The sequence below is a fragment of the Pongo abelii genome, chromosome 9, assembly GCF_028885655.2.
Source record: "Pongo abelii isolate AG06213 chromosome 9, NHGRI_mPonAbe1-v2.0_pri, whole genome shotgun sequence".
Classification (NCBI taxonomy): Eukaryota; Metazoa; Chordata; class Mammalia; order Primates; family Hominidae; genus Pongo; species Pongo abelii.
Window position 1 is genome coordinate 82988761 of NC_071994.2, and position 23500 is coordinate 83012260.

The following is a 23500-nucleotide window of genomic DNA, read 5'->3' on the forward strand; positions in this document are numbered from 1 at the left end:
CTACACTGCAGCAAGGACAACAGAGCAAGACCCTGTCTGAAAAAAAAAAAAAAAAAATCATGAGAAGAGAGGGCACGAGAGCATACTCAGTGGAAAATACTCTGGGAAACTGTGTTATTGAATAATGAAATATGTATTTGTTTTCACAATTTGATTTTATATTTGGATCTTGATATAAATATACAGATTTGGTTAGTAATAGAACTGTAGTAAAAAATTTCCACTAACAAATATTTTTGTACTTTTTAAAAATTTTAACTTAGAAAGCAACATTGTATAATGGAAAACGCATAGGTTTCAGAACCAGAGTGAATACGAATCAAATCCAGATTCTACCACTTATTAACTGAATGACTTAAGAAAGCTTCTTAAGTATTTTGTGCCCCAGTTACCTCATTGATATAATGAGAATAATAGAAGATTGTTAAAAAGAGCATGATAAAGGATTGTTATGAAGGCCAGACAAAATAGCACACACGAAGTACGTGGCCCACAGTTAATCTCACTATGTCACAATACGTCCAGCTACGCCATAGTGATAACTTATGACATACAAAATGATAATGCACACAGTAGAGATTGCTGAGTTAATGGTGGTTTGGATGCATGATGTCATGTGATTCTCACTGAAATTCTTTGAGGAGTGTATTGCTGTTATGTTCCTGTTACTATATTATAGTTGCTGTTATCTTGTTGTTAATTACAAATAAGAAAAACAGACAGGAATGCAAAAAAGTTTGTCAAAGAGCTCCAGTCAAGGAAGTCAGTATTTGAATCTAGTATTGTCTGAAAGCAATGTATGCATTTTAATTCTCTACTACTTATTTCTACCTGTGAGTTCAATGAACAACAAGACAGGGTCTAACCTATTCCTATTGTAACCTAACATCCTGCTTAACGCATGGTGATACTCAGTAGGCTAAATAAATAACTGGTAAAGTAGTGAATGAGAACTTCTTTCTCTAGGACTAATAAAATGTCGCCAAATTAGAGAGAAATTTCTTTTTTTTTTTTTTTTTGAGACAGAGTCTCGCTCTGTCACCCAGGCTGGAGTGCAATGGTGTGATCTTGGCTCGCTACAACCTCTGCCTCTTGGGTTCAAGTGACTCTCCTGCCTCAGCCTCCTGAGAAGCTGGGATTACAGGTGTGCACCACCACACCCGGCTAATTTTTGTATTTTTAGTAGAGACAGGGTTTCACCATGTTGGTCCGGCTGGTCTCGAACTTGTGACCTCATGATCTGCGTGCCTCACCTTCTCAAAGTGCTGGGATTGCAGGCGTGAGCCACCATGCCCGGCCGAAATTTCTTTATTCGCAGGCCCAGCTTTATTCTCTTTTCTTCGTTGCTGGCAAAAATGATTTTTTAACAGGACTAAAACACTCATTGCTCATTCTTTTGTATAAAAACTACATAAGCAGCCTCCAAACCCATCCAACTTAGAATAAAAAGAGTAAATGACAAGTGTATTATTAAAGTTTTGATTAGTACTGTTAGCCAAGGTCCAAAGAGGGTTTTTTGTTTGATAGTTTCAAAAAATCAAAAAGGCACATTTAATGTAGGTTCCTATGCATTTGCTACAAAGTGAATGACTGACACTTCAGATTGTCAAAATGTCAAATTCCTTTAAAGGCTTCCAAACCGAATGGTGTAGAGGCAACTGCTTTTTATACAGACTGCTAATTCTGGAGTTTAACATATTTTTTGCTGAATTAATTTAGGTATAGCATTCTTGCTTTGTACTCTTGCTATGCTTAGAAACAGTCTAATCAGGGTTAGATTAGCAATGCTGTTCGTAAACCAATATGGAGCACTATGCCCAGATGTGGCACCATGGCCTGTCAAATTCATTGTCCTCAAACAGGAAAGAGAATTGTCATTCTCATCACTTTCTGACACAGCTTGGGAGGCGATCTTACAATTTGACTCATGTTTTCAAATAAAGAGGTGTGAACTTGATCCATGAGTGGTACGGCATGGTTCAGCCGTGTGAAGGTAGAACCTGTTCTGCTTCCATTCAGAACAGTCACAGTAGACCCTGGCATTAGGTAACATTTGGCCCACATTCCAATTTGAGGAAAATTCAGAAAATTCTTATTTATGAGACTTCATCACCACTAAGCTTTGGAATGAGATTTGCATCCAGGTGGGGTAGGGGAAGTGTATCTAAAAGAAAAACGGGCTTTGAAATCAAATAGATTTGTGTTAAGTCACTGTTTTGTCACTTAGATGCTTGTATGCCAGTGAGGACCAATTCATTTTAATGGCTATAAAATAAGTTGCTAACACCAACAGTTTTCCAAATGTATGTTAATTGGTTTTACTAGCAATCCTGCAAAAATTACTTGAAACATTTGTTGCAATTTCATTACCATGTTAAAATGTGTGTGTGGGTGCCTGTGAGAGAGAGAGAGAGAGGCAGGGAGAGAGAGTTGCCAGTGGTTTCCCTTCATGGCTGTCATTTATGTTCCTAAAATGCAAATCATGTCACTAGCCTGCCACAGCAGTCCCCTTTTATATGTGGTTTTTCTTTCTAGGGTTTCAATCATCTGAGGTCAACTGAGGTTCAAAAATATTAAATAAAAAAATTCTAGAAATAAGCAATTCATAAGTTTTGAAGTGCACACCGTTCTGAATAGCATGATGAAATCTCTCACCATCTCACTTTGCCATCCCACCCAGGATGTGAATCAACCCTTTCTCCAGCATATTCAGGCCATTGACTCTGCCTGCCTATTATTAACAGTCACTTAGTAGGCATCTGGGTTATCGGATCAACTGTCATGGTATCACAGTGCTTGTGTTCAAGAAACCCTTGCTTTACTTCATAACGGCACCAAAGTGCAAGAATAGTGATGCCGGCAATTCAAATATGCCAAAGAGAAGCCAAAAAGTGCTTCCTTTAATGGAAATGATGAAAGTTCTTGACTTAATAAAGAGAAAAAAATCATATTTTGAGGTTGTTTTATATATGTATATAACAATTATAACAGTGTATCTATTTATAATTGTTCCATTTTATTATTAGTGTTACTCTCTTACTGTGCTTAATTTATAAATTAAACTCTCTCATAGCTATGTAGATGTAGGAAAAAACACAGCATATGTAGGGTTCGGTACTATCTGTGGCTTCAGGCATCCACTGGTGGTCTTGGAATGTAACCTTTGCAAATAACGGGGAAAGACTCTAACAGCCAGCTTTCAAAGGCACTTCCTTGCCAGAGGATTATAGTCCAAGGCCCTGAGGAGGCTGGGGAAAAGCATTATACTCCACTCTTGCTTTGGCTCCTATCACTGCCCATTTCAGTCTCGCATAAACAGGCTCACACTATGCACCACGAAACCATCACCAGTATTAAGACAATGAATATATCCATCATTTCCAAAAGTTTCTCCTTTACTTTCTTTTTCCTGCCTGGCCCTGATTCCCTAGGTAAGTATTGATTTGTTTTCTGTCGCTGTAGATTAGCTTGCATTTTCTAGTGTTGTATAAAAATGGAAATCATACAGTTGTTGTTTCTTTGAAATCTGGCTTCTTTATATCAGTGTAATTATTATGAGATTCTCCTATATTGTTGCATATATCAGTAGTTCATTCATTTTTATTGTATGATTCTGTTGTATGGCTATACCACTGTTTATAGATTCAATTTACCTGTTAATGGATATTTAGGTTGTTTCCAATTGGGGGGCATTACAAATAATGGTTCTATAAGGAATCATCTATAAGTCTTCTACATATGTATCATTTAATTCACTTGAATAAATTCTTAAGACTGGAAGAACTGGGTCATATGGAAGGTGTGTTTAACTTTTTAAGAAACTGCCAAAATATTGTCCCAAGAATTCGTATTATTTTACATGCCAACAAGCAGTATATGAGAATTTCAAATGTTCCACATCCTTGCTGACACACAGTATGGTCATTCTTTTTAATTTTAGACATTGTGATAATTGTGTTCAGTCCTCTATTGTGGTTTCAATTTAAATTTCTCTGATGAGTATGAGGAAATACTTATTTGCCATCCATATGCATTCTTTGGTGAAGTATCCATAAGAAATCGTTTGTCTACTTACTATTATTATTTCTTGACAACATATTTGAAGAGCTCTTTTATGCATTCCAGAAAAAAGTCAATTACCAGATAATTGATTTGCACACACTTTTATCAAATCTATGGTTTTTAAATATTCTCTTAGTAGTTTATTTTAAAGAGCAAAAATAATTATTTGTGGTGAAGTCTAATTCATCAATATTTTCTTATGCAGATTATGCTTTCATTGTTGTGTCTAAGAAATTGTTGCCTAATTCGAGGGCATAAAGACGTTTTTCTATGTTTTCTTCTAGAAGTTTTATAGTTTTATATTTTACATTTATATAAATGATCTATCTCAAGTTAATTCTTGTGTAGAGTGAGAGGTATGGATCCACATTCACATTTGTTGCGTACGAATATCCAATTGTTTCAAAAACGTTTGTTGAAAAGGCTATCTTTTTTTCACTGAATTGCTTATGTCAAAAATCGATTGTTCATTAATGTATGGATCTACTTCTGTGGATTTCTATTCTGTTCCCTTGATCTATATGTCTATCTTTATGCCAACACCACACTGTTATGTTCCTGTAACATATAATAAGACATGAAGTCAGTCAGTGTAATTCCTCCAAGTTTCCACTTCTTTTTCATCTGTTTCAGCTAAGCTAGGTACCTCTTATTGCCATATGAGTCTTAGGATCGGCTTGATAATTTTTACCGGAAAAAAATTCCCGTGGGATTTTTATTGAAATTTCATTGCATCTGTATATACATTTCAGAAGCATTAAAATCTTAATATTGACTTTTACAATTCATGACCACAGATTATCTCTCCACTTAAGTTTTTTTTAAAAAAATCTTCCAATAATGCTTTTTGTTCTCAGTACACAAGTCTTAACACAGCTTCCGTCATATTTATCCCAAAGTTTTCCGCATTTTAATACAATTTTAAATGGAATTTTAAAAAATCTATTTCAGTTTTCAATTGTATCCTGACACCTTACTGAACTTATTTCTTAGCTCTAATAGCTATTTTGTAGTTTCCATAAAATTCTCTGCACAGTCAATCATGTCATCTGCAATTTTAACTTTTCCATTCTAATCTGGATTCTCTCTCATGCACTCTCTCTCTCTCCTCCCTCCCTATCTTCCTTCTTTTTCTTCCTTCTCCTTCCTTCCCTTTTCTTCCACTGAACTCTCCTTCTTCATCTTCCATTTCTTCTCCTCCCTTCCCTCCCTCTCTTCCTTCCGTACTTTCTTTTTTTATTATTATTTTATATTATTATTATACTTTAAGTTTTAGGGTACATGTGCACAATGTGCAGCTTAGTTACATATGTATACATGTGCCATGCTGGTGTGCTGCACCCATTAACTCGTCATTTAGCATTAGGTATATCTCCCAACACTATCCCTCCCCTCTTCCCTCACCCCACAACAGTCCCCAGAGTGTGATGTTCCCCTTCCTGCGTCCATGTGTTCTCATTGTTCAATTCCCATCTATGAGTGAGAACATGTGGTGTTTGGTTTTTTGTCCTTGCGATAGTTTACTGAGAATGATGATTTCCAATTTCATCCATGTCCCTACAAAGGACATGAACTCATCATTTTTTATGGCTGCATAGTATTCCATGGTGTATATATGCCACATTTTCTTAATCCAGTCTATCATTGTTGGACATTTGGGTTGGTTCCAAGTCTTTGCTATTGTGAATAGTGCCGCAATAAACATATGTGTGCAGGTGTCTTTATAGCAGCATGATTTATAGTCCTTTGGGTATATACCCAGTAATGGGATGGCTGGGTCAAATGGTATTTCTAGTTCTAGATCCCTGAGGAATCGCCACACTGACTTCCACAATGGTTGAACTAGTTTACAGTCCCACCAACAGTGTAAAAGTGTTCCTATTCTCCACATCCTCTCCAGCACCTGTTGTTTCCTGACTTTTTAATGATTGCCATTCTAATTGGTGTGAGATGGTATCTCATTGTGGTTTTGATTTGCATTTCTCTGATGGCCAGTGATGGTGAGCATTTTTTCATGTGTTTTTTGGCTGCATAATGTCTTCTTTTGAGAAATGTCTGTTTATATCCTTTGCCCACTTTTTGATGGGGTTTTTTTTCTTGTAAATTTGTTTGAGTTCATTGTAGATTCTGGATATTAGCCCTTTGTCAGATGAGTAGGTTGTGAAAATTTTCTCCCATTTTGTAGGTTGCCTGTTCACTCTGATGGTAGTTTCCTTTGCTGTGCAGAAGCTCTTTAGTTTAATTAGATCCCATTTGTCAATTTTGGCTTTTGTTGCCATTGCTTTTGGTGTTTTAGACATGAAGTCCTTGCCCATGCCTATGTCCTGAATGGTAATGTCTAGGTTTTCTTCTAGGGTTTTTATGGTTTTAGGTCTAACATTTAAGTCTTTAATCCATCTTGAATGAATTTTTGTATAAGGTGTAAGGAAGGGATCCAGTTTCAGCTTTGTACATATGGCTAGCCAGTTTTCCCAGCACCATTTACTAAATAGGGAATGCTTTCCCCATTGCTTGTTTTTCTCAGGTTTGTCAAAGATCAGATTGTTGTAGATATGCGGCATTATTTCTGAGGGCTCTGTTCTGTTCCATTGATCGATATCTCTGTTTTGGTACCAGTATCATGCAGGGATGCCCTCTCTCACCACTCCTATTCAACATAGTGTTGGAAGTTCTGGCCAGGGCAATTAGGCAGGAGAGGGAAATAAAGGTTATTCAATTAGGAAAAGAAGAAGTCAAATTGTCCCTGTTTGCAGATGACATGATTGTATATCTAGAAAACCCCATTGTCTCAGCCCAAAATCTCCTCAAGCTGATAAGCAACCTCAGCAAAGTCTCAGGATACAAAATCAATGTACAAAAATCACAAGCATTCTTATACACCAATAACAGACAAACAGAGAGCCAAATCATGAGTGAACTCCCATTCACAATTGCTTCAAAGAGAATAAAATACTTGGGAATCCAACTTACAAGGGATGTGAAGGACCTCTTCAAGGAGAAATACAAACCACTGCTCAATGAAATAAAAGAGGATACAAACAAATGGAAGAACATTCCATGCTCATGTGTAGGAAGAATCAATATCGTGAAAATGGCTGTACTGCCCAAGGTAATTTATAGATTCAATGCCATCCCCATCAAGCTACCAATGACTTTCTTCACAGAACTGGAAAAAACTACTTTAAAGTTCATATGGAACCAAAAAAGAGCCCGCATCGCCAAGTCAATCCTAAGCCAAAAGAACAAAGCTGGAGGCATCACACTACCTGACTTCAAACTATACTACAAGGCTACAGTAACCAAAATGTACTTTCTCTCATTGTTTTGATTTAAAACCTTTAGCAGAAGTTTGAATACAAGTGGTGGAGCAGATATCCTTACCTTGTTCTTGATACTAGTTTTTCATTCAGTCTTTCACCATTTTCTTGCCTTTAAAGTTCGCTTCTAATGTCAATTTAATAAGAGTTTTTAATCAGAAAAGTAAGTTGAATTTTTAAAATACTTTTTCTTTCTCTATTTAGATGATGATATGGATTACTTTTTAATCAGTTAATATAATAAGTTACATTTAATGATTTTCATATGTTAAGTCCACCATGCATTCCCAAAATAAATCCTAATTGTACAGCATTTTTATATATTTTTATATATTGTTATATATTGTTATATATAGTTATATATATAACAACTATATATATATATATAGTTATCTATATAACTATATATCTATATATATCTATATATATATAACTGTATATCTATACATATCTATATATAGTTATATAGACTATATATAGACTATATAACTATATATAGATATATATAGATATACAGTTACATATACAGTTACATATATAACTATATATAGATATATATAGATATACAGTTACATATATAACTGTATATTATATATAGTTATACATATAAATAATATATAATATATAGTTATATATGTAACTATATATAAAATATATAATATATAGTTATATATAGTTATATATATTGTTATATATATAACTATATATAGTTATATATATTGTTATATATATAACTATATATAGTTATATATAACTATATATTATATATTTTATATATGGTTACATATATAATATATTATATATTATATTATATATATATTATATATATACAATATATTATATATATACAATATATAACAATTTTATATATTGTTGAATGAAATGTACTAAAATTCTATTAAGATTTTTTGCATGTATGTTCATGAGGAATATTAGCCTGTAGCAATGTTTTTGTCTTGTTTAGGTATCAAGGTAATGCTGATTAGAAATAATTAGTTGGGAAATGTAGCTCTTTTTCAATTTTCTATAATAATTTGCATAGAAGTGATACTATTTCTCTTTTAAATCTTCATTGAAATTCACAAGTAAAGTCATCTTGACCTAGGAATGTCTTTATGGGAAGCTTATTAACTATAAATTCAATTTATTTAATAGTTATAGTGTCACTCAATTTATCTATTTTTTCTTGAGTGAGTATATTAGTTATGGTAGCCATAGAGAACTAATATACTCACTCAAGAAAAAAATAGATAAATTGAGTATCGCTTCTATTAGGTATATATTGAGCTTTAAATCTATCTTCATGCTTTTTTTAACATTAATGGTCCCGTATTCTTTTTAGTCTTTTCCTGTTTATTCTGCCTTATTTTACATTAACTATATTTTTTCAAATTCCTTTTTACCTTCTTTTTTAGCTATACCTCTTTGTTTTATTATTCTGGTAATTGTTTTAAGCTTTATAGTATACATCTTTAATTTATTACAGTCTACTTTCAAGTGCTATAATAACATTTCCTGTATAGTATACGAATCTTACAATAATATATTTTAATTTCTCCCCTCCTGGACTTTTGTTATTACTATTAAACGTGTTAGTTCTACATATATTATAAAACCCAAAATATTTACTTAATTTGTTAATATTTTTGCTTTAAGCAATCAATTATCTTTTAAATATATTTTAATTAAAGACTATTTTAATATTCAGCCATGTATTTACCATTTCGGGTGTTCTGTATTACTTTCTGTGGATGTATGCGCTAACAATTTTTTATTTTTAAATGCAAACGTGGTACCCACAAGTTAAATATAAGAAACTCATCTTTCCATGTCATGACTTAAAGTTTTGGGTTTTTCTACAATTGGTTTATTGGAATATAATTAGCATGTGATGCAATTCACCTATTTAAAGCACATAATTCAGATTTTTAGTATATTCACAGAGTTGTGCAACCATCACCACAATCTAATTATAGGATATATTTAGCACCAAAACAGAAGCCCTGTACCCTTTTTCAGTCATTCCTTCTTTTCTCCCAGTTCTCCTTTTACCTGTTTCTAGGCAAACACTAATCTACTTTCCGTCTCTGTAGTTTCATCTATTCTGGATATTTTATTAAATGGAATATGACCATATTGGTGTTTTGTTATCTTTTCTGACTGGCTCCTTTTACTTAACATGTGTTCAAGATTCCTCCATGTTGTAGCAGGCATCAATACTTTATTCTGTTTTATTGCTAGATAATATTCTATTGTATGAATATACTACATTTTGTCTATATATTCATCAGTTGATAAACATCGAGTTGTTTCCACATTTTGGCTATTGTGAGTACGGCTATAATGAACATTTAAGTACAGGTTTTGGAATAAAGTTACGTTTTCAGTTCTCTTGGGTATATAACCAGGAGTAAATTTGCTGAGTCATATCATAATTCTGTTTATCATTTTGAGGAACTGCCAAAGTGCTTTCCAAAGTGGCTGCATCATTCTACATTCCCTGCCAGCAGTACATCATGATTCCAATTTGTACACATACTTGCCAACACTTGTTTTTTATTATAGCCATCCTAGTGGGTGTGAGGTAAAATCACAGTGTTATTCTGATTTGTATTTCCCTAGTAGGTAATGATGTGTGATTTTTTCACATGTTTATTGAACGTGTGAGTACCATCTTTGGAGAAATATCAGGTTCTCTGCCCATTTAAAAAAATTTGGTGATTCATCTTTTTTATTGTTGAGATATAACAGTCATTTATACATTCTTAAAGCAAGTCCCTTATCAGATATGTGATTTACAAATATTTTCTCTTATCCAGTGGGTTTTAACTTTATTGATAACATGAATTATAGCATTTCTTTTATTGTGGGAATGTCCTATTTACCTACTTTTCCTTTTGTCACTTATACTTCTGGTATCATATCTACTTAGCAAATACTTTATACAAGCCAATGGCCTAAGCCCTAGGGTATATATATACAATTGAAAAAGAGATGTATGTAGTTCCTGCTTTATGTGGACTAAATTTAGTGGGAAGCCCAAGCATTTATTTAAAATAACACATAAACGTACAATTGCAAACTAATTAGTTCTATGAAGGAGAAAGCAGAGAGCTATGAGGAAGTATAACAGGAACTAAATCTAATCAGTGTGTATATGTGTGCATTTGTGTGTGTGTGTGTGTTTCAGTAGAGAGTTGTCAAGAAAGTGTTTCCTGATGAAGCAATGTTTGAATTGAGATCTGTAAGACCAAAAGAGGAAAGGGCAATGAAGAAAGCTTTCTAGGAAAAAAGGACCTGAGCAGACATGTCACCTATAGAAACTGAAACGAAAAGTGTGGAGTTGCAGAGAGAGCAGGGGTGAGAGAAGATCAGATGAGGCTATAGAAGTAAGCAGGGATAACAGCATGGAGCATCTTTTAAACCATGCTAAGGATTTTAATATTTTCCCTAAGAGCAAGGGAAAGTGATTGGAGGGTTAATCGCTTTGGCTATAGTCTAGAAAATAAATTGTGAGGAGAATAAGTGTTAGTGAGCTGGCCAGTTAGGAGGCAATCATTCAGGCAATGGCGATGATGGTGGCATGGAGTATGGTGATAGCAGTAGAGGCGAAGCAAAGGAAAGAAACTGGAGGGATAGTTGTTTAGAAGAATGAACAAGCCGAGACCTTGAATAAGATATGGGACTTTGCACACTGGATTGATTGCCACATTTGTCCTAGAAGGAAGAAGGTGTACTCTGAGCCTCAAGTCTTAAAGTTACCTGATCTAGTTCTCAAACAAACACTTAGCTGTCCCTCGATAAGATTTAGTACTTGAATTTCTTGCTTTGTTTGGCTTCCAGATCTGATATTATTAACTTATTTTTATCTTTTCTCCTATATAAAGGCTCTATATCACCCTTCAGATGCAATATTTGATACAAATCTTCAAGTGCTGATATTACAACCACTTCTCTGCTAAATTCTGTGCATTTATCTCCTTATAAATTTTTTTTCTTCTGGCAGCCAATAGTACAACTGTCTAGTCAAGTTCAATCTTCCAGAACTTTACCAGGCACTAAACTATGTGACTGACTTTCTTACAAGCAATACCCTAGAATGTGGAGTGGGCGAGGAGAATTTGCCCTCTCTGACCATTCATTGCAAACCAAACTCTAGTACAGATAAGCCAGGTCTATAATTGACATGTAATCTTAACAGCTCAGGAACTGAGACGCTTCAACAATGGGAACATTCTTCATGTTCACAATGTCTCCTTATCCTATATTTCCCTAATCAGACCACCTATTCACCACACCCTCTGCAGAACACAATAAGAAATTTAATGTTTCTTTCATACATAAAAATTGATAAACTTCTTCCTAGATGCTTAAGCTTTCAGGAACATGGTATATAATTACCTTCTCCTCCTGTAATTCCCTATATTATGGCTCCAAAATTTGCAGTGCATATTCTTGTAATTGCTCCTATATGTAATTACATTTACATAAAACTTACATAATTTTGCCTGCATTATAAGGTGATGATTCATTTCTCAGAAACTTTTTTGATGCCCCCAAATAAGATACACTGGAGCTATATTTATTTCTTACATGAAATGCTAAAGAAAGGAAAAGCATATACATAAATATTAGCCTGTCACAGTTAGGCTAGTATTCAGAAATTTGGAAATTGATATTCACATAGATGTAAGTAGAATGGAAATGAGTAGAAAAGGCATACTCATGTCCGAGTGTCAAATTATTATTTCCATGTAACATCAAGAAAGGTGTAACATCAAAAGATATATACTGTATACCAAGTATAATAAAAATCAAAGCACTCCATAATGACAGTAAAAATCAAACAAAAGAATTTTCCCCTAAAGTTGCAAATATTCCACTCCATTTATGTGTGAAAGCCACTGGGCTTCAATACATTAAGCCTTTGGATTCAACTGCATCTGGGTTCAAATCCTAGACCTGTAGCTTTTAGCTGAATGATTTTGGACAAGTTATTTAGTTTCTCTGAGTTGAATTTTCCCATCGGTAAAGTTGGGATAATAATACATACTTCACAGCATTGCTATAGGATTAAGTAAGATAGCTAATAGAAATTAAAGAGTGCTTGCTCTACAGTAGGTGATCAGCAAATTTTAGTTTCATTCTCTATCAGTTCTTTTCTTTATAGAATTTTATGGTTCTTCCTGGTGTGTTTTGGCTGTTGGTAGGCAAGACAAGTAACTAAAATTATTTTACATGTGGAGCTAATTAAAAAAAAAAAAAAGCAATGGTTTCAAAACGTTAGTGAAATATCAGAATCACCTGAAGATTTTGTTAAAGCATACATTGCTGGGTCCCACCACTTGAGTTTTTGATTCAGTAGGTCTGGGGTCGGCCCAAGAATTTGTAGTTTTAAAAAGTGATGCATTGCTAGTTGTAGACCATAGTTGGAGAACTGTTGCTGTAATACACGTGCAACAACCAAAACAAGATAATGGGGGCGGGGAGGATTGGGCGGATCATGGCAGACATGAGGCAGGACTAGATCTCAGCCTTGACTCAGACAGAGCAGGGTGTGGAGGCTCGCATCATGAATCTTTGCTTCAAAACGACTGCAGGAATAAAATCAGGCAACCCAAGAGAACCCACAGACCCTCTGAAGGAAGCAGATTGCTCCTGCAGGACAAAGGAGACACCCCAAACATTGTGAGTGCCCAAACTGTGGAAATGGGAAAGAGAGATCATCTGCCCCCGAACACACACCCTCACTGGGGAAACTGAAGGTCTAGATTACGAGACAAGATTCTGACCTTACCTGGAGCTGAGTCAGTTTACAGAGCCAATTGAAATACAGGGATAGAGGAAGCAGTGGGAAAAGCTCTGTGAGCTTGCTGGGTCCCCTACCAAACCATTTCTGCCTGGCCTCATAGGGGTCCTTTGGGTGGGTGGACAGAGGCATTGGGAAAAGGCCACAGGGAGAAGGAAATCTCCAGCTGAACTTTGTAACAATTTGAACTGATCAAGAAGTTGCCTGGCCAGAACTCAGAGAAGGGCATGAATCTGGTGTGCAGAGTCCACAGGCAGGGGAAAAACGAAATCCATACTTGCTTTTGCAACTGAGAGGCAGGTAGCTTGGGGCAAGTTCTCAGCCCTGTTTGCCCACTGCCTGGAAACAGACTCAGTGCTGTTGGGGGTGGGGACATGGTGGGAGTGAGACTGGCCCTTCGGATTCCGTGGGAGAAGGGTGAGGCCTGTGACTGCTGGCTTTCTCCCACCTCGCTGACAACCTGCATGACACAGTAGAGATAACCATAATCCTCTTAGGAACATAACTCCACTGACCTGGGAACCTCATCACCATTGCCCACAGTAGCCGCAGCAAGACCTGCCCAAGGAAAGTCTGAGCTCAGACATGCCTAGCCCTGCCCCCACCCAATGGTCCTTCCCTACTCACCTGTAACTGAAGACAAAGTGTGTATACTCTTGGAAGTTTTAGGGCCCCACCCACCTCCTATTCCTCCCCATACTACCACAGCTGATACTCTCTGGAAAGTGCCACCTCCTGGCAGGAAGCCAACCAGCACAAAAATAGTGCATTAAACCACCAAAGCTAAGAACTCTAAAAGAGTCCATTTCACCACCCCACCAGCTCCATCAGAACAGGTGCTGGTATCCATGGCTGAGAGACCCACAGATGGTTCACATCACAGGACTGTCTGCAGACAACCCCCAGTACCAGCATGGAGCCTGGTAGACTTGCTGGGTGGCTAGACTCAGAAGAGAGATGACAATCACTACAGTTCTACTCCCAGGAAGCCACGTCCATAGGAAAACGGGGAGAGTACTACATCAAGGGAACATCCCGTGGGACAAAAGAATCTGAACAACAGCCTTCAGCCCTAGACCTTGCCTCTGACAGAGCCTACCCAAACGAGAAGGAACTAGAAAACCAACTCTGGTAATATGACAAAGCAAGGTCCTTTAACACCCCTCCACCCCCCACTAGAAAATCACACTAGCTCACCAGCAATGGATCCAAACCAAAAAGAAATCCCTGATTTATCTAAAAAAGGACTCAGGAAGTTAGTTATTAAGCTAACCAGGGAGGCACCAGAGAAGGTGAAGCTCAATGTAAGGAAATCAAAAAAATGACACAGGAAGTGAAGGGAGAAATATTCAATGAAATAGCATAAATACAAAACAATAAAACTTCAGGAAACAATGGACACACTCATAGAAATGCAAAGTGCTCTGGAAAGTCTCAGCAATAGCATTGAACAAGTAGAAGTAAGAAATTCAGACCTCAAAGACAAGGTTCTTGAATTAACCAAATCCAACAAAGACGAAAAAGCACAAGAAAATATGAACAAAGCCTCCAAGAAGTCTGGGATTACGTTAAATGACCAAACCTAAGAATTACCATCATTCTTGTAGAAGAAAAGATATCTAAAAGTCTGGAAAACAGATTTTGGGGGAATAAACAAAGAAAACTTCCCCAGCCTTGCTAGAGACCTAGCCATCCAAATATGAGAAACACAAAGAACACCTGGGAAATTCATCACAAAAAGATCTTCACCTAGGCACATTTTCATCAGGTTATCTAAAGTTAAGACAAAGGAAAGAATGTTAAGAACTGTGAAACAAAAGTACCAGGTAACCTATAAAGGAAAACCTATCAGATTAACAGCTGATTTCTCAGCAGAAACCCTACAAGCTAGAAGGAATTAGGGCCCTATCTTCAGCCTCCTCAAACAAAACAATTATCAGTCAAGAATTTTGTATCCATCGAAGCTAAGCTTCATATATGAAGGAAAGATATAGTCTTTTTCAGATGAACAAGTGCTGAGAAAATGCGCCATTACAAAGCCACCACTACAAGAATTGTTAAAAGGAGTACTAAATCTTGAAACAAATCCTGGAAACACATTAAAACAGAACCTCTTTAAAGCACACATTTCATAGGACCTATAAAACAAAAATACAATTAAAAAAAAAACAAGGTACACAGGCAACAAATAGCATGTTGAATAGAATGGTACCTCACATCTCAACACTAACATTGAATGTAAATGGCCTAAATGCTCCACTTAAAAGATACAGAATTGCAGAATGGACGAGAATTCACCAGCCACCTATCTGCTGCCTTCAAGAGATTCACCTAAAGGATTCACATAAGGATCCACATAAACTTAAGGTAAAGGGGTGGAGAAAGAAAATGCATGCAAATAGACAAGAAAAACAAGCAGGATTAGCTATTCTTATATTAGACAAAACAAACCTTCAAACAACAGCAGTTAAAAAAGACAAAAAGTGACATTATATAATGTCTCTATTTATATAATGATAAAAGTCCTTGTCCAACAGGAAAATATCACAATTCTAAACATATATGCATCTAACACCATAACTCCCAAATTTATAAAACAATTACTAGTAGACCTAAGAAATGAGATAGACACCAACACAATAATAGTGGAGGACTTCAATACTCCACTGACAGCACTAGACAGGTCATCAAGACAGAAAGTCAACAAACAGTGGATTTAAATTATATCCTGGAACACATGGACTTAACAGATATATACAGAATATTCCATCCAACAACCTCAGAATATACAGTATTCTATTCAACAGTGCATGGAACTTACTCCAAGATATACCACATGATAGGCCACAAAATGAGCCTCAATAAATTTAAGAAAATTGAAATTATGTCAAGTACTCACTCGGACCATAGTGGAATAAAACTGGAAATGAACTCCGAAAGGAAATTTCAAAACCATGTAAATACATGGAAATTAAATAACCTGCTCTGGAATGATTGCCAGGTCAAAAATCCAGACGGAAATTTAAAAATTCTTTGAACTGCAGAACAATAATGACAAAACCTATCAAAACCTCTGGGATAGAGCAAAGGTGGTTCTAAGAGGAAAGTTCATAGCCCTAAACTCCTACATCAAAAAGTCTGAAAGAGCACAGACAGTCTAAGGTCACATCTCATGGAACTAGGGAAACAAGATCAAACGAAACTCAATCTCAGCAGAAGAGAGGAAATAACCAAAATCAGAGCAGAATTAAATAAAATTGAAACAAAAATAAAATACAAAAGATAAATGAAACAAACAGCTGGTTCTTTGAAAAGACAAATAAAATTCATAGACCATTAGGAAGATTAGCCAAGAAAAGAAGAGAGAAAATCTAGATAAGCTCAATACGAAATGAAACAGGAGATATTACAATGGACACCACAGAAATACAAAATGTTATTCAAGGCTACTATGAACACCTTTATATGAATAAACTAGAAAACCTAGAAGAGATGGATAAATTCCTGGAAAGATACAACCCTTCTAGCTTAAATCAGAAAGAATTAGATACCCCAAACACACCAATAAGCAGCAGCAAGATTTAAATGGTAATTTAAAAAATACCAACAAAAAAAGTCCAGGACCAGACAGATTCGCAGCAGAATTCTACCACACATTCAAAGAAGGATTGGTACCAATCCTATTGACACTATTCCACAAGATAGAGAAAGAGGGAACCCTTCCTAAATTATTATAAGGCTGGTATTATCCTAATACTAAAACCAGGAAAGGACATAACCAAAAAAGAAAACTATAGACCAATATCCCTGATGAATATAGATGCTAAAATCCTTAGGAAAATACAACCTAACCGAATCCAACAACATATCAAAAAGAGAATTCACCATGATCAAGTGGGTTTCATACCAGGGATACAGGGACAGTTTAACATACACAAGTCAATAAATGGGATACACCACATAAACAGAATTAAAAACAACAATCACATGATCATCTCAATAGATGCAGAGAAAGCATTTGGCAAAATCCATCATCCCTTTATGATTAAAACTCTCAGCAAAATAAGCATACAAGGGACATACCTCAATGTGATAAAAGCCATCTATGACAAACCCACAGCCAACATAATACTAAAGGGGGAAAAGTTTAAAGGATTTCCTCTTAGAACTGGAACAATACAAGGAGGCCCACCCTCACCACTCCTCTTCAACATAATACTGGAAGTCCTAGACAGAGCAATCAGACAAGAGAAAGAAATAAAGGGCATCCAAATTGGTAAAGAGGAAGTCAAAGTGTCACTGTTTGCTACGATATGATCATTTACCTAGAAAACCCTAGAGACTCCTCCAGAAAGCTCCAAGAACTGAGAAAATAATTCAACAAAGTTTCCAGATATAAAATTAATGTACACAAATCAGTAGCTCTTCTATGCACCAACAGCAACCAAGCTGAGAATAAAATCAAGAACTCAATCCCTTTTACATTAGCTAAACAAAACAAAAGGAAACAAAAAACTTAATAACATATCTAACTAAGGAAGTGAAAGACCTCTACAAGGAAAACTACAAAACACTGCTGAAAGAAATCATAGATCACACAAGCAAATGGAAACACATCCCATGTTCTTGGATGGGTAGAATCAATATTGTGAAAATCACCACACTGCCAAAAGCAATCTACAAATTCAATGCAAGTGCCATCAAAATACCATCATCATTCTTCACAGAATTGGAAAAAAGAATCATAAATTAATACAGAACAAAAAAATAGCCCACATAGCCAAAGCAAGACTAAGCAAAAAGAACAAATCTGGAGGCATCACACTACCTGATTTCAAACTATACTATAAGGCCATGGTTACCAAAACAGTGTGATACTGTTATAAAAATAGGCATGTAGACGAATGGAACAGAATAGAGAACCCAGAAATAAATGCAAATACTTACAGCCAACTGATCTTTGACAAAGCTCACAAAAACATAAAATGGGGAAAGGACAATCTTTTCACCAAATGGTGCTGAGATAATTGGCTAGCCATATGTAGGAAAATGAAACTGGATTCTCATCTCTCACCTTACACAAAAATCAACTCAAAATGGATTAAGGACTTAAATCTAAGACCTGAAACTATAAAAATTCTAGAAGATAACATTGAACAAAACCTTCTAGACATGGGCTTAAGCAAGGATTTCATGATGAAGAACCCAAAAACAAATGCAATAAAAATGAAAATAAACAGCTGGGACTTAATTAAACTGAAGAGCTTTTGCACGGCAAAAGGAGCAGTCAGCACAACAAACAGACAACCCACAGAGTGGGATAAAATCTTTACAATCTATACGTCTGACAAAGGACTAATATCCAGAATCTACAATGAATTCAAACAAATCAGCAAGAAAAAAACAAACAATCCTATCAAAAAGCGGGATAAGGACAGGAATAGATGATTCTCAAAAGAAGATATACAAATGGCCAACAAACATATGAAAAAAATGCTCAACACCACTAATGATCAGGGAAATGCAAATCAAAACCACAATGCAATACCACCTTACTCCTACAAGAATGGCCATAATCAAAAAATAAAAAAAATAAAAAAAATAGTAGATGTTGGAGTGGATGCCAACAGGGAACACTGCTACACTGCTGGTGGGAATGCAAACTAATACAACCGCTATGCAAAACAGTGTGAAGTTTCCTTAAAGAACTACCATTTGATTCCACAATCCCACTACTGGGTATCTACCTGGAGGAAAAGAGGTCATTATACAAAAACAATACTTGCACACGCATGTTTATAGCAGCACAATTCATAATGGCAAAAACGTGAAACAAATCCATCAATCCATGAGTGGATAAAGAAACTGTGAGATATATATATATATATATATATATATATATATAAAATATGTATATATATATATAAAATATATGTATATATATATAAAATATATGTATATATATTATATATGTATATATAACATATATATAACATATATATAACATATGTGTGTGTGTGTGTGTGTGTGTGTATGATTAAATACTACTCAGCCATAAAAAGGAATGAATTAATGGCATTCACAGCGACCTGGATGATATTGTAGACGATTATTCTAAGTGAAATAACTCAAAAATGGAAAACCAAACATCATATGTTCTCACTCGTAAGTGGGAGCTAAGCTATGGGGATGCAAAGGCATAAGAATGACACAATGGACTCTGGGGACTCAGGGGTAAAGGGTGGGTGGGAACGGGATGAGAGATAAAAGACTTCAAATAGGGTTCAGTGTATACTGCTAGGGTGATGAGTGCAACAAAAGCTCACATATCACCGCTAAAGAACTTACCCATGTAACCAAATACCATCTGTTCCCCAATAACATATGGAAATAAAAAAAAATTTAAATGAATAAAAAATAAAGTTAAAAAGATTTTTTAAAAGATAATTGGTAAAGAGAGAGAGAAAACCACATTTTCCAAAGTCATATTTACTGTTCTAAACTTTCACTATAATCTACTGAAGAGTTAGAACAATCCCACAGATGGGAATCAGCATACCCAGACTTGCCCTCTTTTGGTGTGGCCTTGGGCATGTTACTTCACTATTCCTAGCTTTGGTTTCTCCGTCCTAAAAATTACAGGACTGAAATAGGTCAGCGTTCTTAAAACTGTGTTTTCTAAGCACTGGGAGATCAGAACAAACTGAAGGATGATCTTCATGGTGGAACTGAACAGACAAGAATTGAACAAACAAGAATCTCATCCCCACACAGATCAGCTCTCCTTATAGAACTCTTAATATAATATTGTTCTACAGAAGAAGCCAAACCAAATCAAAATAAATAAACACAATCCAGTCTGAAAAATCTTTGGGCTGGATGATATCTGTGGTCACTTTTACCGTGGCTTTCTCAAATATTGAGCTCCATATATGGAGCATTCTGTACTACTACTTTCTGTGATTATAATGATAATCAATAGCAATAAAGACCTTAGACAGTACAAATTTCAAACTTCAAGCTATATTCAGTGCACTTTTGGTATTAAGAATTTTTCAATTCCAATGATTTGAAAGCAGATAAGCCATTCTTATTGCTTATGCTAACTCTGTGTGTGTGTGTGTGTGTGTGTGTATCTCAATCTAATAATTTGAGCAATTTCATGATACAGCTAGCATTTTTGAGTGTTTGCTCTGTGTCACCTAGTATATTAAGAGCTTAAAATGTATTTTCTAGTTCAATCTTTAGAAAAACTCTTTTAAGTAATATTATTATTCCCAACCCAGAAATGCATAAACTCTAGCACAAATAATTTAACTAGCTTGCTCATGAGCCACAGGTAGTAAAAGGCAAGAGTGAGACTTGAACCTAAGTCTATTTGTCTATAACTTTATGTTGTACTTATCCTATGAGGAGATTTAAATAATCAGATAGTTATCAAATGGAGCAATTAAAATATATAGATCTCTTTGATATATAAAAAAATAAAATTAAAAAAAAAAACGAGGATATTAAATCCCTCTGTGAGAAGAGCTAGGCTTTCTCCAGCAGGAAAGTTTCATCCAATGAGTAGGAAGAAGGAGAGTTTAAGGTTTGCCCAGAATCATGGGGGCAATGGTATGCAGTATGAAACACTATTACTTTACTTCCTTATTTGATTTTTCAAATTTGAGCTTGGCTGAAAGTCTTTAGCTAAGTTAATGACATTAAAACAAACAACAGCATATGCTGAGTGAACTGCTACAGTCAAAAGCAGTGACAACTGTGTATGTTTTGGGGAGGTGGTAAGATATGAAATAGGGAAAGTATGATGAAACAGATATCCCATTGTAATGCTACCTCCTCGACTAAGAAGACTAATAACTACGTAATGAGTGTTGACTCCAAAGACGCTTCATTTTAATCTTTTAATTGCATATGAATATGCAAGCTTTAATGGAGAAGATTAGATCCACAGCCCAATAATCTAAAGAGACCTGGATAGTGTGTTTCTACAAACTCTGAGCAGGTCAGTAGCTGGATGACTCCTTATAATTCAAAGATACTCATCCCTTTTATTAATAATTGTTTAAGCGATTCAGTCAAAAAATAAGGGCTCACCATACAATGAGCCCTATGATTCAGACTGTTATATTCAGAAAATCTTGTAACTCTTGAAGCGATGGTAACTTGCATCCTAAATTGGGTTTTAGAGCTGTTCTGTCTTAATACAGGCTTTCACAGGTGAAACAGTTTCTCGGGATGTGAGCTAACTAACAACTCAACCCCAGTCTGGGCTGTTCATTTTTATTTTGCAGCTTTATTCATTATCTATTCTCAACAAGTATCTGTGAAGGTTGAAGAAAAAGAATTATCACAAAATTATTTAAATAAAGTTTTTACAGAAAAGAAAAGAGAGAGAGTAGACAAGGGAATGACCTTGACCTCAACTTTTTCCTCAACTATGAATCATTGACATATACATTGTATTTTTAAATTTTTCTCATGAGGTATAATTAGAAATTCCAATGAAAAATAGTAAGGAGTAAACATAGAAACAGGAGATAAACATGACCAATATGAGAGAAATTAGTTAGCTATTGTAAGATTTTACCTTTTTGATAACTAAATGTCATGAACAACTGATTTTTGTAGCATTCTCAGCCAATAAGCACAGGAAACATAATATTAATAAAAATAATACTATACAAACGAATAGTGTTAATCCATTCATAGGCTCTTCTAATCCTTCTATTATAAGCTAATGCATCTGGTATGAAATTCTATTTATTCTGTTTCTTTTTTCATTGTTTCTCCCAATTTCTTTGTCAAATTCAACATCTTTAAAGGTAAATAATATTTCATTTTACCAACGTGCTACAGTTGTTTTTCCGTTTTTCAGAGTAGGTAGTTGAGCTACTTCAAAATGACATTATTTTGCAGGTTACAGATCTTTACAACTTTGACAAGTTCCTGATTTTCACATGACAATAATTTTTATCTCACCTTCTTGAAAAATGCATGCTAAGACTGTGAGCTTTGGGGTTAATTTGCGGTTTTAGCCCCTGCATTTTCACATTTAAGGGAAACATCTGTCCTACTCATCATTGTTGTTTTTATGTCAACTGACAATGCATTCAAATACTGATTAAAATAAGAAGATGCCATGGGCTTCCAGTGCATATCAAACAGAAGAACAATGAACACCCAGATTACATTAGAAGGACTGTGACTGAAGACATTTAGACAGAGTATGTGTTGATAGGGTAATTATTAGGTGGAGTAAATTGCAATGTAGAAGCCTCAAAAAGTACTGGTATAGTTTCTTTTCCACAAAAGAGGTCTTGCGTTTGAAAAAAAAAAAAAAAAGAGTCTTTTAAATTCTAGTAACTTCCAAAATCAATTGCATCAAGTTCCATTGTAAGAATATTTTTAGTGTTCCTCTCTGAAATGCATAATACATATTAATTTTGAGTGAATAATTTTTAGTACTGGAAACCATACCTGATCTGGTGGTTTCTTCTTCACTCCATGCAGTGAGAATCAATTGATTGATGTGGTGAGACAGTTACCTGGGGTGATCTAAAACGAAAAAGGCATTTTAAAATTAGGAAAAGAAACCTGCAAACTTCAATAATAATGGCCTCATTATAGGATGTTTTTCAGTCAATCAGCAACATTTACTGTGTATCCACTGTGTACTGAGCCCAGTTTTACGTGGAGATGCAAAAGAAAGAGTAGAGAGAATCTAGCTTAATGCTGATAAATACTTGTGAAATAAATGAATAGTAAATGAAAATAGAAAAAAATCATAATCATTTTTCTGGATGACTAGTTGGTATAAATTATTTGGGAAGGAAAGATATCACATATTTGATATATGTATTTATGTAATCATTCAAAAATATTTTAATTTGTATCACTTTTTATATGCTGAGCAGAGAGACATAGTGCCTCCGAGCTTAAAGCTTTGCTTTCAAGGTGCATATACACTGGGGATGCATAAAGAAACTAAAATTTCTGAGATCTCACTGTGTTCAGTGTTTGCCTTTATGAAGCTTATTGGGGTAATCACTTTTGTCTCTCAGAAATATCTTATTTCAACATGGTTATTTACACGGCAACTGGGATTAAGGTAATGAACACCATTTATAGTAGTGTCAAACTCAAGCCTGCTACTGATATCAATTTACTTTGACCATGACCCGGGGGTAGTTACTGGACAATTCACCAAAGGCTATAGGCAAACCAAAGATATGGATGGCAAACGGATAAAGAAGATCAATAAAAATGATATAGGCCAATGAAACAAGACTTCATGTTTTATTTCTCA

At 35.2% G+C, this 23500-nt stretch overlaps 1 protein-coding gene across 3 annotated transcripts in view; it reads right to left on the reverse strand.

The window, feature by feature from the left end:
* The window catches only part of TENM4 (teneurin transmembrane protein 4), a 3040222-nt gene that overhangs the window by 2265905 nt on the left and 750817 nt on the right, over positions 1-23500 (reverse strand). For all 3 annotated transcript variants that reach the window (XM_054526090.2, XM_063711315.1, XM_054526091.2), the window contains exon 3: positions 22672-22749. The gene's annotated coding sequence lies outside the window, so the exon portion shown is untranslated. The remainder of the gene's footprint in view (positions 1-22671; positions 22750-23500) is intronic.